A 4388-nucleotide genomic window follows, 5' to 3' on the forward strand; every position below is an offset into this window, starting at 1 on the left:
CGACCGAGGCCAGCAATGTCGGGGATGGCGACAGTAGGCACCATGTCCTGCCCTTGGGGCTCCCTGTTCACCTTCTCCACGAACTCTTCCGTATGTTCCCAAGGCAGCCTGAAGCCGCTTCCAGCGCAGCATGTTTGGTGGTTGTGAGACACTGAGTGGTGAATGTGGAAATTCACAGAAGATCCCAAAGTCAGCACACAGGTGCACTGGGACCCCGGAGAGGACAGCTTTTCAATGATAGGCCTTCCCTGGGTAAGGGGCGGGAGTGAAGTGCCCAGGCAATCTCAAACTCAGTGAGCAGCAGGAGGCCAGGGGATGAAAGGACCCACAAAGGATGATTCTGACAAAGATACTTAATACACACTGCCTCTAGAAGTATCACCTGGACTCTGGTGCTGCCACCTCAGCTGATTTGATGGAGACTTGCTTCACTCACGGACACACCAAGTCCCCAAATAAACAGTTTCAGGAGGTCACCTGCTACAAGCATGACCCAAACTCAGGCTCCACAGCCAGTTTGCATGAGTCTGAGCATCCCCATTTGGGAAAGGACAGTGTCCCTGTAGTATCACATGAGTGTCCCTTCAGGGCCCACCTTCAGACCCCATCTCCACACGTTTCTGTCAGTTACTCTCATGGAAGAACCTTCCTGCCCAGGGTACTACTTCAGGCGATCATCCCACACATCTTGGCCGACAATCCACTGGCAATACGAGCAAGGTGAGCCAGCAGCCAAGAATCCCAAAGTGAATTGCTAACTGTGTTCAGGCCCAAAGCAACCACACCTCAGCAATCCTGTTCAACTCTGAGCAGTTGTGACCTGACAACCAGCTGAGAAAGTTAAGGCTCCTAGTGTCCACGCTGCGGCTGGATGCTCCCCGTTCAAAGTCCCAGAACCAGTGGACAGGAGTGGAACAACGTGCCCTATGCCCTACAGAGAGACGGGAGATGGGTGTGGATCCCACAGGTCGACACTCCACAACCTTGCACACCCACACTCATCACCCCAGGAACCACGTTTCACAAGTGATGTCAAGGTAATTCTACTTAGTGGTCACTGTGTTCAAGAAGTAGGGGGGTCCTGAAAGGAAAATATCAACTTGCAGTGGGACGATGGATGGCTCCGCAACAGCACCTGTCAGGATAGGGAGCAGGGAAAAGGTTCATGCGCCGCCTCCTCTTCCTGAGCAGCAGACTTCAAAGAGCAGCAGAAAGGATACAGCTACGGCCCAGAAGCAAGGGATGCCCCAGGTGATGGCGATCCTCCAAGCCAAGTCAGGCTTCCTCCTCTGATGGTTCTTGCACATGAACTGGAAGTAGGCCCTGCAGTTCTTCTTATGCTCAGAGCTCAGTTCCACCAGCAGGGCAGCCAGTGCCTGCAGCGCATCTTGCCCTGGAACTCAGTAGTGCTCATGCTCATGGTAAGGTCAGAGAAAGTATGCCTGGCACTTGGGAAGGATGGAAAGGCCCTTGTATCAGGGTGTTCAAAGGGCTGTGGGGTCACCCACTGTGGCTTCTGTGTCTGGGACTGCAACCTGTTCTGTGTCTCAGATCTTCTGAACTCTCACTGGTCACCCCCAGACACTTTATTCCTGCCTCTCCTTTCTGCCAGGCATCCTTGCTGTACTACTGTGATTCCACTCAGAACTTGCTCACTCAGTGAGATAACGGGGATCAGAAAGTATGTCTACATATGTTCTGTGGGTTTGTGTATGTGTGTGTGTCTGCGTGCGCGCTTGTGTGTGTGACTCCCATATCTCAGTTATTTTTGGAATCATTCACCTTTACAACAATAACTGTCAGCTAAGGTGGCTCTCATGTACTGTCTCTGGTCATTTCTGACTCAGAGGCTAATCCTCCTCAGATGCAGGCCTGAAGGAGACACACAGAGTCATGGCTGTGACACTTACAGGTGTGGCCCTGCCCGGACTCTACTCAGCTGTGCCTGTGGAGCCTGCCAATTGCCCAGTACCACACTTCCTTCAGGGTCCACCATTCTGCCCCCTCGCCTCCACCCCTCCTCCTGCTCCTGCCTCTGCACCTCCCCCTCCTCCTGAGCACTGGACCACAACGAGTAGCAGAAAGGATACCACGTTGGCCCAGAAGCCAGGGATGCCCTGGATGTTGGCACTCTTCTGAGCCAAGTCACGCTTCCTCCTCTCATGACTCTTGCACATGAACCAAACGTAGGCCCTGCAGGTTTTCTCAGGCTTAGAGCTAAGTTCCACTTACAAGGTCGCCAGTGCCTGCATCACATCTAGTGCCGGGAGCTCACTCGGGCCTCCAGGCCTTTCCTGGCACTGCTCCTCCAATGTCTTCTCCTCCAGCTCCAGGGAGGACCCCTGTTTCTGTCATTCATCTGGCACAACCTCCACATCCTCAGTGATGTCCTCTGCAAGCAGCTGGAAACCCCGTCTGATCCCTGCCACGACTCCGTCCACCTGGGCCTCACTGTCCTCTCCTGCCTCCACTCTGAAGAGGGTGGCATCTTCGCCTGGTGTGGCCACTGGTGGCTGCAACGTCCCAGCCATGCACAGCATCACCAGGACAGGCTGTTGCTGGCCAGATGCTAGGGAAGTAGGGAAAAACCCCACCATTTGCCACGTTGATCTCCATTGTTCACGGACACCAAATGGGAAAGGGGACGGAATGAATCAAATTCCCCTTTTGATCACTCAACAGGAGGTCCTAGTCACCAGGTCTCATTCATGTTCCTCAAAAAGAAAGCTTGTACTTCAGCATATAGACAAGTTTCCTCTCAGCGATGTTACTGTGTACACGCATATTTTTGTGCACATGTGCACGTAGAAATTTTAGTGCTTACCAAAATTCAAGGTCCTGGAAAGAAAGCTTGTACTTCTGCATATGGACAGGTTTCCTCTCAGCGATGTTACTGTGTACACGCATATACTTGTGCACATGTGCACGTAGAAATTTGAGTGCTTACCAAAATTCAATGTCCTGGGAAGGAAAGCTTGTACTTCTGCATATGGACAGGTTTTGTCTCAGCGATGTAACTGTATTCACCCATCTATTTGTGCACATGTGTGTGTAGAAATTTGAGTGCTTACCAAAATTAATGTTCCTGGAAAAGAAAGCTTGTACTTCTGCATATGGCCAGTTTCCTCTCAGGGATGTTACTGAGTACACGTGCATGTTTGTGCACATGTGCGTGCAGAAATTTGAGTGCTTATTAAAATTCAAGTTCCTGGAAAAGAAAGCTTGTACTTCTGCATATGGACAGGTTACCCCTCAGCGATCTTACTGTGTACACGCATATATTTGTGCACATGTGCACATAGAAATTTGAGTGCTTACCAAAATTAATGTTCCTGAAAAGAAAGCTTGTACTTCTGCATATGGACAAGTTTCCTCTCAGGGATGTTACTGAGTACACGTGCATGTTTGTGCACATGTGCGTGCAGAAATTTGAGTGCTTACCAAAATTTATGTTCCTGGAAAAGCAAGCTTGTACTTCTGCATATGGACAGGTTTCCTCTCAGCGATGTAACTGTATTCACCAATATATTTGTGCACATGTGTGTGTAGAAATTTGAGCGCTTACCAAAATTCACATTCCTGGAAAAGAAAGCTGTACTTCTGCATATGGACAGGTTTCCCCTCAGCGATGTTACTGTGTACACATGTATGTTTCTGCACATGTGCGTGTAGAAATCCCTGCCAGTTCGCTTGTGAGTATGAGCTACTGCAACTGACCTAGCCAGGTGATAGAAGTTGGACAGCGAAACCATGAAGTTCTTAGGGAACGGTACACAGTCTCTGGCCAGCAGAAGCACTGAAGCCAGGGAATCGCTCCCCGTTTGCTCACTGAGCAAACACGTTCTAGGCGGAATCACAGTCGTGCACCTAGGCTGCTTGGCAGAAAGGAGAGGCAGGAGGAGAGAGCCTGGGGAGTGTGAAGACGAAAGTCCACTACATCTGCAGTTTATGAAAAGTAGAAAATGTACCTAATGAGCTGGGAGGACAAACTGTACTTAATTAATTGAGTTATCTAAGAGGATTTCCATCCAAACAGCCAAAAGTACTTCCTGGTTTTTTCTTGCTGCCTGTAGTAAAACATGAAGGGATTTTTTTTCCTTTAATGTTTAATATAAAGATTATTAAAACAGGGGACAAAACTTGCTGATTTGGGAATTTTCCAGTCTTTTAAGATGACAGAAGTTGTTAAAATTAATGACTCTCAAGCAAGATCATATCCAGGGCATTGAGATTAGGTGGTCTAAATACAACATTTTACACCACCGATAGGCCAGTTCTTCTTATTATTTTTTATAAACAAAGGTGTTCTAAAGACGAGTGTGACTGTAAAATTCTTTGTTAAGCCTCAGAAAGCTGGAAGGGGATGCCTCATGGCATTATTTAGTCAG

This window comes from Ovis aries, chromosome Y (genome assembly GCF_016772045.2).
Source record: "Ovis aries strain OAR_USU_Benz2616 breed Rambouillet chromosome Y, ARS-UI_Ramb_v3.0, whole genome shotgun sequence".
NCBI lineage: Eukaryota > Metazoa > Chordata > Mammalia > Artiodactyla > Bovidae > Ovis > Ovis aries.